This window comes from Oncorhynchus mykiss, chromosome 3 (genome assembly GCF_013265735.2).
Source record: "Oncorhynchus mykiss isolate Arlee chromosome 3, USDA_OmykA_1.1, whole genome shotgun sequence".
Classification (NCBI taxonomy): domain Eukaryota; kingdom Metazoa; phylum Chordata; class Actinopteri; order Salmoniformes; family Salmonidae; genus Oncorhynchus; species Oncorhynchus mykiss.
The window spans coordinates 70,249,979-70,264,968 of NC_048567.1; the positions used below are offsets into that span (position 1 = coordinate 70,249,979).

Consider the following 14,990-nt stretch of genomic DNA (forward strand, 5'->3'; position numbering starts at 1 on the left):
AAGAGCCTGCGTGGTGGTTGTTTGTTTGTAGGGAGATGAAGAGGAGAGGGCGAACAGCACCTTGGTAGACTGGGACAGAAGATCCCCACAACACTAAAACTCTTCTCTCTCTCTCTCTCTCTCTCTCTCTCTCTCTCTCTCTCTCTCTCTCTCTCTCTCTCTCTCTCTCTCTCTCTCTCTCTCTCTCTCTCTCTCTCTCTCTCTCTCTCTCTCTCTCTCTCTCTCTCTCTCTCTCTCTCTCTCTCTCTCTCTCTCTCTCTCTCTCTCTCTCTCTCTCTCTCTCTCTCTCTCTCTCTCTCTCTCATAAAGAAGTACCATTCCTTAACTTGATACTGTGCCATGAAGACTTTCGCACAGTACCTTCAACTCCACTGAGGGACTCAGGCTGCAGTTGGAAGTTTCTAGTAAGCACTTATGTAAAATCAGCTTACCCTCCCCAATGCAACACTGACCTTGGTTAAGCATCTATGGGCAACTTAATCCTGCTCCATATTACAAGTTTAGCCATCTCTAACACTTTGGGTAGAAGTTGTCCTTAGGGACATATCTAGGAACAGGTCACACGAAGCCTTGATGCTAAACTTAACTATTAGGATGATGAATGGATATCTGACCCTGCATCAGTGCTAAACGCCAACATCATCCTGCCCCTTAGCAGTCTTTTTCTCACTGTCCTCTCACAGCACCACCTTGTGGTCTGGCATGCTCCATACAGGGCCTAGCATTTAAAAAGCAATGCACAGATTAGTATGAAATTATTAACCCATATTTAAAGATATACAGTAGCCAGCATACACTGTATTTTCATAATGTTTTTGATCACCGCTGTAAATACCCAAGCTACACATATATAGAGAAGATATGTTGATATAACATTGAGAGAGCATTTAGAGCTAACTTTTAGCCTTTCATTTGCATCCCTGCTATTTCGCTGCTTCATGGATGATATCTCAGACTTTTGTGTCCATATCTATGATGTTAGCTTACAATGAACTAACTGTGTAATCAATTTGGTCTCTGGATGTGTAGATGTCTTAATAATTAATTATTTATTATTATAACAATTAATGAAGTGTGTGTCAAGTTTGGTTTGGAACACTGAGCTGTTCCGATTTAATATATGTGATCGTAGGTTATTTTAATATATGTGAGCGTCGGTTCTTTTTAATATAAATGAGCCTCGAATTTTGACGGATAAATATATTCTTTATTGATTTGATGGATGTTATGTGTTTTTGTGGCACACGTTGAGATGTATTGGCTTATGTTTATTTCATGTTGTTTTAATAGTATGTCTGCCTTTCTGTCTGCACACTTACGAGTGTGAGTGAGAAAGAGTTGAGGTGGTTACAAGTTGGTATAGTCGTCTACTGGAATTGGGTGGGAATAGGATGGGAATTGGGTGGGAATTGGGTGGGAATAGGGTGGGAATAGGATGGGAATTGGGTGGGAATAGGATGGGAATAGGGTGGGAATAGGATGGGAATAGGGTGGGAATAGGATGGGAATTGGGTGGGAATAGGGTGGGAATTGAGTAGGTATTGGGTGGGAATAGGATAAAAATTGGATGGGAATAGGGTGGGAATTGGGTGGAAATAGGATGGGAATTGGATGGGAATTGGATGGGGAATTGGATGGGAATAGAGTGGGAATTGGGTGGGAATTGAGTGGGAATTGAGTGGGAATAGGATAAAAATTGGATGGGAATAGGGTGGAAATTGGATGGGAATTGGATGGGAATTGGGTGGGAATAGGATGGGAATAGGGTGGGAATAGGGTGGGAATTGGGTGGGAATTGAGTGGGAATTTGGTGGGAATTGAGTGGGAATTGGGTGGGAATTGAGTGGGAATTGGGTGGGAATTGAGTGGGAATTGGGTGGTAATTGAGTGGGAATTGGGTGGGAATTGAGTGGGAATTGGGTGGGAATAGGATGGGAATTGGGTGGGAATTGAGTGGGAATTGGGTGGGAATTGAGTGGGAATTGAGTGGGAATTGGGTGGGAATAACGTGTTATTTGAGATGTAGTCAATGCTCATATTGTGTAAGGCCAATGATATGATGCAACACTAGACTGGTGTTTCATATGGTGTTGTGTATGTATGTTCATGTCTCAAAGTCATGATGAAGGCAGCTGTGACCTCTGCTATACAGAGGATCTCAAACCTGTTTTGGGGGCTTTCACGTGTATGCTGTTTTCTCTAATCACTCAGATTTACAAAACTTTTTTGCATTAAATCCTTTTACGGAACAGGGTTGGGTACAATTTGAATTGAAGGCAGTAAATTCAGGAATTGATTTGAATTTAAAATTGAAAAACATAAATAGCTTCTCCATTTCAGTTTATTGAGAAGTCATTAAAAATAGATGCCCTTTTTCAATCATTGAACTGGAATTTCAGTTTAACTCCTGAATTAACTGCCTTCATATTTGAATTGAGCACAATCCTATTACAGGAAGGATGACTGGTATTTACTTAGAAACTGCATGGTAAAATGGTATTTACATGATAATAACCTATGGAACACATTTTGGGGACTAAATTGGAGCACCACTCCATATACAAGGCAAATAATCAGGTAACTGAACCTTCAAATAAAGTGCTAATAAGAACTCCCAGTGTATTGAAATTACTTTCCTAAAACGGATGGATTTAGAAACGTGAAACTACTGAAATGCCAATTTGTATTGAAATCCAGCAAACATAGGGGGTTCTCACCTCCAGCAGAGTAGAAAGACAGTTTACTGTTATTAAGTAGATCATTAAATATAACTAAACTAAAACAAATGCAAACCTGTAGAAGACCAGTCAATAAACATCTTAATCTACAGTTGCAGCATTAATGAAAAGATGAAACGTTTTGTACATAAGCCAACCTTTTTAATATCTACACCAGCTCCTGTAGCATGCCAATACAGTCTGTTCTGTTGGTGATATTGTAACTATAATAACTTAATAACTACACCAGCTCCTGTAGCATGCCAATACAGTCTGTTCTGTTGGTGATATTGTAACTATAATAACTACACCAGCTCCTGTAGCATGCCAATACAGTCTGTTCTGTTGGTGATACTGTAACTATAATAACTTAATAACTACACCAGCTCCTGTAGCATGCCAATACAGTCTGTTCTGTTGGTGATATTGTAACTACAATAACTTAATAACTACACCAGCTCCTGTAGCATGCCAATACAGTCTGTTCTGTTGGTGATATTGTAACTATAATAACTTAATAACTACACCAGCTCCTGTAGCATGCCAATACAGTCTGTTCTGTTGGTGATATTGTAACTATAATAACTTAATAACTACACCAGCTCCTGTAGCATGCCAATACAGTCTGTTCTGTTGGTGATATTGTAACTATAATAACTTAATATCTACACCAGCTCCTGTAGCATGCCAATACAGTCTGTTCTGTTGGTGATATTGTAACTATAATAACTTAATAACTACACCAGCTCCTGTAGCATGCCAATACAGACTGTTCTGTTGGTGATATTGTAACTATAATAACTTAATAACTACACCAGCTCCTGTAGCATGCCAATACAGTCTGTTCTGTTGGTGATATTGTAACTATAATAACTTAATAACTACACCAGCTCCTGTAGCATGCCAATACAGTCTGTTCTGTTGGTGATATTGTAACTATAATAACTTAATAACTACACCAGCTCCTGTAGCATGCCAATACAGTCTGTTCTGTTGGTGATATTGTAACTATAATAACTTAATAACTACACCAGCTCCTGTAGCATGCCAATACAGTCTGTTCTGTTGGTGATATTGTAACTATAATAACTTAATAACTACACCAGCTCCTGTAGCATGCCAATACAGTCTGTTCTGTTGGTGATATTGTAACTATAATAACTTAATAACTACACCAGCTCCTGTAGCATGCCAATACAGTCTGTTCTGTTGGTGATATTGTAACTATAATAACTACACCAGCTCCTGTAGCATGCCAATACAGTCTGTTCTGTTGGTGATATTGTAACTATAATAACTACACCAGCTCCTGTAGCATGCCAATACAGTCTGTTCTGTTGGTGATATTGTAACTATAATAACTTAATAACTACACCAGCTCCTGTAGCATGCCAATACAGTCTGTTCTGTTGGTGATATTGTAACTATAATAACTTAATAACTACACCAGCTCCTGTAGCATGCCAATACAGTCTGTTCTGTTGGTGATATTGTAACTATAATAATTTAATAACTACACCAGCTCCTGTAGCATGCCAATACAGTCTGTTCTGTTGGTGATATTGTAACTATAATAACTTAATAACTACACCAGCTCCTGTAGCATGCCAATACAGTCTGTTCTGTTGGTGATATTGTAACTATAATAACTTAATAACTACACCAGCTCCTGTAGCATGCCAATACAGTCTGTTCTGTTGGTGATATTGTAACTATAATAACTTAATAACTACACCAGCTCCTGTAGCATGCCAATACAGTCTGTTCTGTTGGTGATATTGTAACTATAATAATTTAATAACTACACCAGCTCCTGTAGCATGCCAATACAGTCTGTTCTGTTGGTGATATTGTAACTATAATAACTTAATAACTACACCAGCTCCTGTAGCATGCCAATACAGTCTGTTCTGTTGGTGATATTGTAACTATAATAACTTAATAACTACACCAGCTCCTGTAGCATGCCAATACAGTCTGTTCTGTTGGTGATATTGTAACTATAATAACTTAATAACTACACCAGCTCCTGTAGCATGCCAATACAGTCTGTTCTGTTGGTGATATTGTAACTATAATAACTTAATAACTACACCAGCTCCTGTAGCATGCCAATACAGTCTGTTCTGTTGGTGATATTGTAACTATAATAACTTAATAACTACACCAGCTCCTGTAGCATGCCAATACAGTCTGTTCTGTTGGTGATATTGTAACTATAATAACTTAATAACTACACCAGCTCCTGTAGCATGCCAATACAGTCTGTTCTGTTGGTGATATTGTAACTATAATAACTACACCAGCTCCTGTAGCATGCCAATACAGTCTGTTCTGTTGGTGATATTGTAACTATAATAACTACACCAGCTCCTGTAGCATGCCAATACAGTCTGTTCTGTTGGTGATATTGTAACTATAATAACTTAATAACTACACCAGCTCCTGTAGCATGCCAATACAGTCTGTTCTGTTGGTGATATTGTAACTATAATAACTTAATAACTACACCAGCTCCTGTAGCATGCCAATACAGTCTGTTCTGTTGGTGATATTGTAACTATAATAATTTAATAACTACACCAGCTCCTGTAGCATGCCAATACAGTCTGTTCTGTTGGTGATATTGTAACTATAATAACTTAATAACTACACCAGCTCCTGTAGCATGCCAATACAGTCTGTTCTGTTGGTGATATTGTAACTATAATAACTTAATAACTACACCAGCTCCTGTAGCATGCCAATACAGTCTGTTCTGTTGGTGATATTGTAACTATAATAACTTAATAACTACACCAGCTCCTGTAGCATGCCAATACAGTCTGTTCTGTTGGTGATATTGTAACTATAATAACTTAATAACTACACCAGCTCCTGTAGCATGCCAATACAGTCTGTTCTGTTGGTGATATTGTAACTATAATAACTACACCAGCTCCTGTAGCATGCCAATACAGTCTGTTCTGTTGGTGATATTGTAACTATAATAACTTAATAACTACACAGCTCCTGTAGCATGCCAATACAGTCTGTTCTGTTGGTGATATTGTAACTATAATAACTTAATAACTACACCAGCTCCTGTAGCATGCCAATACAGTCTGTTCTGTTGGTGATATTGTAACTATAATAATTTAATAACTACACCAGCTCCTGTAGTATGCCAATACAGTCTGTTATGTTGGTGATATTGTAACTACAATAACTTAATAACTACACCAGCTCCTGTAGCATGCCAATACAGTCTGTTCTGTTGGTGATATTGTAACTATAATAACTTAATAACTACACCAGCTCCTGTAGCATGGCAATACAGTCTGTTCTGTTGGTGATATTGTAACTATAATAACTTAATAACTACACCAGCTCCTGTAGCATGCCAATACAGTCTGTTCTGTTGGTGATATTGTAACTATAATAATTTAATAACTACACCAGCTCCTGTAGCATGCCAATACAGTCTGTTCTGTTGGTGATATTGTAACTATAATAACTTAATAACTACACCAGCTCCTGTAGCATGCCAATACAGTCTGTTCTGTTGGTGATATTGTAACTATAATAACTTAATAACTACACCAGCTCCTTTAGCATGCCAATACAGTCTGTTCTGTTGGTGATATTGTAACTATAATAACTTAATAACTACACCAGCTCCTGTAGCATGCCAATACAGTCTGTTCTGTTGGTGATATTGTAACTATAATAACTACACCAGCTCCTGTAGCATGCCAATACAGTCTGTTCTGTTGGTGATATTGTAACTATAATAACTACACCAGCTCCTGTAGCATGCCAATACAGTCTGTTCTGTTGGTGATATTGTAACTATAATAACTTAATAACTACACCAGCTCCTGTAGCATGCCAATACAGTCTGTTCTGTTGGTGATATTGTAACTACAATAACTATAATAACTACACCAGCTCCTGTAGCATGCCAATACAGTCTGTTCTGTTGGTGATATTGTAACTATAATAACTTAATAACTACACCAGCTCCTGTAGCATGCCAATACAGTCTGTTCTGTTGGTGATATTGTAACTATAATAACTTAATAACTACACCAGCTCCTTTAGCATGCCAATACAGTATGTTCTGTTGGTGATATTGTAACTATAATAACTTAATAACTACACCAGCTCCTGTAGCATGCCAATACAGTCTGTTCTGTTGGTGATATTGTAACTATAATAACTACACCAGCTCCTGTAGCATGCCAATACAGTCTGTTCTGTTGGTGATATTGTAACTATAATAACTTAATAACTACACCAGCTCCTGTAGCATGCCAATACAGTCTGTTCTGTTGGTGATATTGTAACTATAATAACTTAATAACTACACCAGCTCCTGTAGCATGCCAATACAGTCTGTTCTGTTGGTGATATTGTAACTATAATAACTTAATAACTACACCAGCTCCTGTAGCATGCCAATACAGTCTGTTCTGTTGGTGATATTGTAACTATAATAACTTAATAACTACACCAGCTCCTGTAGCATGCCAATACAGTCTGTTCTGTTGGTGATATTGTAACTATAATAACTACACCAGCTCCTGTAGCATGCCAATACAGTCTGTTCTGTTGGTGATATTGTAACTATAATAACTTAATAACTACACCAGCTCCTGTAGCATGCCAATACAGTCTGTTCTGTTGGTGATATTGTAACTATAATAACTTAATAACTACACCAGCTCCTGTAGCATGCCAATACAGTCTGTTCTGTTGGTGATATTGTAACTACAATAACTTAATAACTACACCAGCTCCTGTAGCATGCCAATACAGTCTGTTCTGTTGGTGATATTGTAACTATAATAACTTAATAACTACACCAGCTCCTGTAGCATGCCAATACAGTCTGTTCTGTTGGTGATATTGTAACTATAATAACTTAATAACTACACCAGCTCCTGTAGCATGGCAATACAGTCTGTTCTGTTGGTGATATTGTAACTATAATAACTTAATAACTACACCAGCTCCTGTAGCATGCCAATACACTCTGTTCTGTTGGTGATATTGTAACTATAATAACTTAATAACTACACTAGCTCCTGTAGCATGGCAATACAGTCTGTTCTGTTGGTGATATTGTAACTATAATAACTTAATAACTACACCAGCTCCTGTAGGTTGCCAATACACTCTGTTCTGTTGGTGATATTGTAACTATAATAACTTAATAACTACACCAGCTCCTGTAGCATGGCAATACAGTCTGTTCTGTTGGTGATATTGTAACTATAATAACTTAATAACTACACCAGCTCCTGTAGCATGCCAATACACTCTGTTCTGTTGGTGATATTGTAACTATAATAACTTAATAACTACACCAGCTCCTGTAGCATGCCAATACAGTCTGTTCTGTTGGTGATATTGTAACTATAATAACTTAATAACTACACCAGCTCCTGTAGCATGCCAATACAGTCTGTTCTGTTGGTGATATTGTAACTATAATAACTTAATAACTACACCAGCTCCTGTAGCATGCCAATACAGTCTGTTCTGTTGGTGATATTGTAAGTACAATAACTTAATAATTACACCAGCTCCTGTAGCATGCCAATACAGTCTGTTCTGTTGGTGATATTGTAACTATAATAACTTAATAACTACACCAGCTCCTGTAGCATGCCAATACAGTCTGTTCTGTTGGTGATATTGTAACTATAATAACTTAATAACTACACCAGCTCCTGTAGCATGCCAATACAGTCTGTTCTGTTGGTGATATTGTAACTATAATAACTTAATAACTACACCAGCTCCTGTAGCATGCCAATACAGTCTGTTCTGTTGGTGATATTGTAACTATAATAACTACACCAGCTCCTGTAGCATGCCAATACAGTCTGTTCTGTTGGTGATATTGTAACTATAATAACTTAATAACTACACCAGCTCCTGTAGCATGCCAATACAGTCTGTTCTGTTGGTGATATTGTAACTATAATAACTTAATAACTACACCAGCTCCTGTAGCATGCCAATACAGTCTGTTCTGTTGGTGATATTGTAACTACAATAACTTAATAACTACACCAGCTCCTGTAGCATGCCAATACAGTCTGTTCTGTTGGTGATATTGTAACTATAATAACTTAATAACTACACCAGCTCCTGTAGCATGCCAATACAGTCTGTTCTGTTGGTGATATTGTAACTATAATAACTTAATAACTACACCAGCTCCTGTAGCATGGCAATACAGTCTGTTCTGTTGGTGATATTGTAACTATAATAACTTAATAACTACACCAGCTCCTGTAGCATGCCAATACACTCTGTTCTGTTGGTGATATTGTAACTATAATAACTTAATAACTACACCAGCTCCTGTAGCATGGCAATACAGTCTGTTCTCTTGGTGATATTGTAACTATAATAACTTAATAACTACACCAGCTCCTGTAGCATGCCAATACACTCTGTTCTGTTGGTGATATTGTAACTATAATAACTTAATAACTACACCAGCTCCTGTAGCATGCCAATACAGTCTGTTCTGTTGGTGATATTGTAACTATAATAACTTAATAACTACACCAGCTCCTGTAGCATGCCAATACAGTCTGTTCTGTTGGTGATATTGTAACTATAATAACTTAATAACTACACCAGCTCCTGTAGCATGGCAATACAGTCTGTTCTGTTGGTGATATTGTAACTATAATAACTTAATAACTACACCAGCTCCTGTAGCATGCCAATACACTCTGTTCTGTTGGTGATATTGTAACTATAATAACTTAATAACTACACTAGCTCCTGTAGCATGGCAATACAGTCTGTTCTGTTGGTGATATTGTAACTATAATAACTTAATAACTACACCAGCTCCTGTAGGTTGCCAATACACTCTGTTCTGTTGGTGATATTGTAACTATAATAACTTAATAACTACACCAGCTCCTGTAGCATGGCAATACAGTCTGTTCTGTTGGTGATATTGTAACTATAATAACTTAATAACTACACCAGCTCCTGTAGCATGCCAATACACTCTGTTCTGTTGGTGATATTGTAACTATAATAACTTAATAACTACACCAGCTCCTGTAGCATGCCAATACAGTCTGTTCTGTTGGTGATATTGTAACTATAATAACTTAATAACTACACCAGCTCCTGTAGCATGCCAATACAGTCTGTTCTGTTGGTGATATTGTAACTATAATAACTTAATAACTACACCAGCTCCTGTAGCATGCCAATACAGTCTGTTCTGTTGGTGATATTGTAACTACAATAACTTAATAACTACACCAGCTCCTGTAGCATGCCAATACAGTCTGTTCTGTTGGTGATATTGTAAGTACAATAACTTAATAATTACACCAGCTCCTGTAGCATGCCAATACAGTCTGTTCTGTTGGTGATATTGTAACTATAATAACTTAATAACTACACCAGCTCCTGTAGCATGCCAATACAGTCTGTTCTGTTGGTGATATTGTAACTATAATAACTTAATAACTACACCAGCTCCTGTAGCATGCCAATACAGTCTGTTCTGTTGGTGATATTGTAACTATAATAACTTAATAACTACACCAGCTCCTGTAGCATGCCAATACAGTCTGTTCTGTTGGTGATATTGTAACTATAATAACTACACCAGCTCCTGTAGCATGCCAATACAGTCTGTTCTGTTGGTGATATTGTAACTATAATAACTTAATAACTACACCAGCTCCTGTAGCATGCCAATACAGTCTGTTCTGTTGGTGATATTGTAACTATAATAACTACACCAGCTCCTGTAGCATGCCAATACAGTCTGTTCTGTTGGTGATATTGTAACTATAATAACTTAATAACTACACCAGCTCCTGTAGCATGCCAATACAGTCTGTTCTGTTGGTGATATTGTAACTATAATAACTTAATAACTACACCAGCTCCTGTAGCATGCCAATACAGTCTGTTCTGTTGGTGATATTGTAACTACAATAACTTAATAACTACACCAGCTCCTGTAGCATGCCAATACAGTCTGTTCTGTTGGTGATATTGTAACTATAATAACTTAATAACTACACCAGCTCCTGTAGCATGCCAATACAGTCTGTTCTGTTGGTGATATTGTAACTATAATAACTTAATAACTACACCAGCTCCTGTAGCATGGCAATACAGTCTGTTCTGTTGGTGATATTGTAACTATAATAACTTAATAACTACACCAGCTCCTGTAGCATGCCAATACACTCTGTTCTGTTGGTGATATTGTAACTATAATAACTTAATAACTACACTAGCTCCTGTAGCATGGCAATACAGTCTGTTCTGTTGGTGATATTGTAACTATAATAACTTAATAACTACACCAGCTCCTGTAGGTTGCCAATACACTCTGTTCTGTTGGTGATATTGTAACTATAATAACTTAATAACTACACCAGCTCCTGTAGCATGGCAATACAGTCTGTTCTGTTGGTGATATTGTAACTATAATAACTTAATAACTACACCAGCTCCTGTAGCATGCCAATACACTCTGTTCTGTTGGTGATATTGTAACTATAATAACTTAATAACTACACCAGCTCCTGTAGCATGCCAATACAGTCTGTTCTGTTGGTGATATTGTAACTATAATAACTTAATAACTACACCAGCTCCTGTAGCATGCCAATACAGTCTGTTCTGTTGGTGATATTGTAACTATAATAACTTAATAACTACACCAGCTCCTGTAGCATGCCAATACAGTCTGTTCTGTTGGTGATATTGTAAGTACAATAACTTAATAATTACACCAGCTCCTGTAGCATGCCAATACAGTCTGTTCTGTTGGTGATATTGTAACTATAATAACTTAATAACTACACCAGCTCCTGTAGCATGCCAATACAGTCTGTTCTGTTGGTGATATTGTAACTATAATAACTTAATAACTACACCAGCTCCTGTAGCATGCCAATACAGTCTGTTCTGTTGGTGATATTGTAACTATAATAACTTAATAACTACACCAGCTCCTGTAGCATGCCAATACAGTCTGTTCTGTTGGTGATATTGTAACTATAATAACTACACCAGCTCCTGTAGCATGCCAATACAGTCTGTTCTGTTGGTGATATTGTAACTATAATAACTTAATAACTACACCAGCTCCTGTAGCATGCCAATACAGTCTGTTCTGTTGGTGATATTGTAACTATAATAACTTAATAACTACACCAGCTCCTGTAGCATGCCAATACAGTCTGTTCTGTTGGTGATATTGTAACTACAATAACTTAATAACTACACCAGCTCCTGTAGCATGCCAATACAGTCTGTTCTGTTGGTGATATTGTAACTATAATAACTTAATAACTACACCAGCTCCTGTAGCATGCCAATACAGTCTGTTCTGTTGGTGATATTGTAACTATAATAACTTAATAACTACACCAGCTCCTGTAGCATGGCAATACAGTCTGTTCTGTTGGTGATATTGTAACTATAATAACTTAATAACTACACCAGCTCCTGTAGCATGCCAATACACTCTGTTCTGTTGGTGATATTGTAACTATAATAACTTAATAACTACACCAGCTCCTGTAGCATGGCAATACAGTCTGTTCTCTTGGTGATATTGTAACTATAATAACTTAATAACTACACCAGCTCCTGTAGCATGCCAATACACTCTGTTCTGTTGGTGATATTGTAACTATAATAACTTAATAACTACACCAGCTCCTGTAGCATGCCAATACAGTCTGTTCTGTTGGTGATATTGTAACTATAATAACTTAATAACTACACCAGCTCCTGTAGCATGCCAATACAGTCTGTTCTGTTGGTGATATTGTAACTATAATAACTTAATAACTACACCAGCTCCTGTAGCATGGCAATACAGTCTGTTCTGTTGGTGATATTGTAACTATAATAACTTAATAACTACACCAGCTCCTGTAGCATGCCAATACACTCTGTTCTGTTGGTGATATTGTAACTATAATAACTTAATAACTACACTAGCTCCTGTAGCATGGCAATACAGTCTGTTCTGTTGGTGATATTGTAACTATAATAACTTAATAACTACACCAGCTCCTGTAGGTTGCCAATACACTCTGTTCTGTTGGTGATATTGTAACTATAATAACTTAATAACTACACCAGCTCCTGTAGCATGGCAATACAGTCTGTTCTGTTGGTGATATTGTAACTATAATAACTTAATAACTACACCAGCTCCTGTAGCATGCCAATACACTCTGTTCTGTTGGTGATATTGTAACTATAATAACTTAATAACTACACCAGCTCCTGTAGCATGCCAATACAGTCTGTTCTGTTGGTGATATTGTAACTATAATAACTTAATAACTACACCAGCTCCTGTAGCATGCCAATACAGTCTGTTCTGTTGGTGATATTGTAACTATAATAACTTAATAACTACACCAGCTCCTGTAGCATGCCAATACAGTCTGTTCTGTTGGTGATATTGTAACTACAATAACTTAATAACTACACCAGCTCCTGTAGCATGCCAATACAGTCTGTTCTGTTGGTGATATTGTAAGTACAATAACTTAATAATTACACCAGCTCCTGTAGCATGCCAATACAGTCTGTTCTGTTGGTGATATTGTAACTATAATAACTTAATAACTACACCAGCTCCTGTAGCATGCCAATACAGTCTGTTCTGTTGGTGATATTGTAACTATAATAACTTAATAACTACACCAGCTCCTGTAGCATGCCAATACAGTCTGTTCTGTTGGTGATATTGTAACTATAATAACTTAATAACTACACCAGCTCCTGTAGCATGCCAATACAGTCTGTTCTGTTGGTGATATTGTAACTATAATAACTACACCAGCTCCTGTAGCATGCCAATACAGTCTGTTCTGTTGGTGATATTGTAACTATAATAACTTAATAACTACACCAGCTCCTGTAGCATGCCAATACAGTCTGTTCTGTTGGTGATATTGTAACTATAATAACTTAATAACTACACCAGCTCCTGTAGCATGCCAATACACTCTGTTCTGTTGGTGATATTGTAACTATAATAACTTAATAACTACACCAGCTCCTGTAGCATGGCAATACAGTCTGTTCTGTTGGTGATATTGTAACTATAATAACTTAATAACTACACCAGCTCCTGTAGCATGCCAATACACTCTGTTCTGTTGGTGATATTGTAACTATAATAACTTAATAACTACACCAGCTCCTGTAGCATGCCAATACAGTCTGTTCTGTTGGTGATATTGTAACTATAATAACTTAATAACTACACCAGCTCCTGTAGCATGGCAATACAGTCAGTTCTGTTGTTGATATTGTAACTATAATAATTTAATAACTACACCAGCTCCTGTAGCATGCCAATACAGTCTGTTCTGTTGGTGATATTGTAACTATAATAACTTAATAACTACACCAGCTCCTGTAGCATGCCAATACAGTCTGTTCTGTTGGTGATATTGTAACTATAATAACTTAATAACTACACCAGCTCCTGTAGCATGCCAATACAGTCTGTTCTGTTGGTGATATTGTAACTATAATAACTTAATAACTACACCAGCTCCTGTAGCATGCCAATACAGTCTGTTCTGTTGGTGATATTGTAACTATAATAACTTAATAACTACACCAGCTCCTTTAGCATGCCAATACAGTCTGTTCTGTTGGTGATATTGTAACTATAATAACTTAATAACTACACCAGCTCCTGTAGCATGCCAATACAGTCTGTTCTGTTGGTGATATTGTAACTATAATAACTACACCAGCTCCTGTAGCATGCCAATACAGTCTGTTCTGTTGGTGATATTGTAACTACAATAACTTAATAACTACACCAGCTCCTGTAGCATGACAATACAGTCAGTTCTGTTGGTGATATTGTAAATATAATAACTTAATAACTACACCAGCTCCTGTAGCATGCCAATACAGTCTGTTCTGTTGGTGATATTGTAACTATAATAACTTAATAACTACACCAGCTCCTGTAGCATGCCAATACAGTCTGTTCTGTTGGTGATATTGTAACTACAATAACTTAATAACTACACCAGCTCCTGTAGCATGCCAATACAGTCTGTTCTGTTGGTGATATTGTAAATATAATAACTTAATAACTACACCAGCTCCTGTAGCATGCCAATACAGTCTGTTCTGTTGGTGATATTGTAACTATAATAACTTAATAACTACACCAGCTCCTGTAGCATGCCAATACAGTCTGTTCTGTTGGTGATATTGTAACTATAATAA

The 14,990-nt window shown here is 37.0% G+C and overlaps 1 protein-coding gene across 9 annotated transcripts in view; it reads left to right on the plus strand.

Moving 5' to 3' along the window:
* Window positions 1-14,990, plus strand: part of LOC110518747 (tetraspanin-7) — an 82,446-nt gene that overhangs the window by 18,424 nt on the left and 49,032 nt on the right. For 5 of the 9 annotated variants that reach the window (XM_036975051.1, XM_036975049.1, XM_036975053.1 and 2 more), the window contains exon 8: window positions 32-1,219. The gene's annotated coding sequence lies outside the window, so the exon portion shown is untranslated. Of the gene's footprint in view, window positions 1-31; window positions 1,220-14,990 lie in introns of those variants that run through there. The other 4 variants (XR_005051365.1, XR_005051366.1, XM_036975052.1 and 1 more) reach the window with 2 other exon arrangements.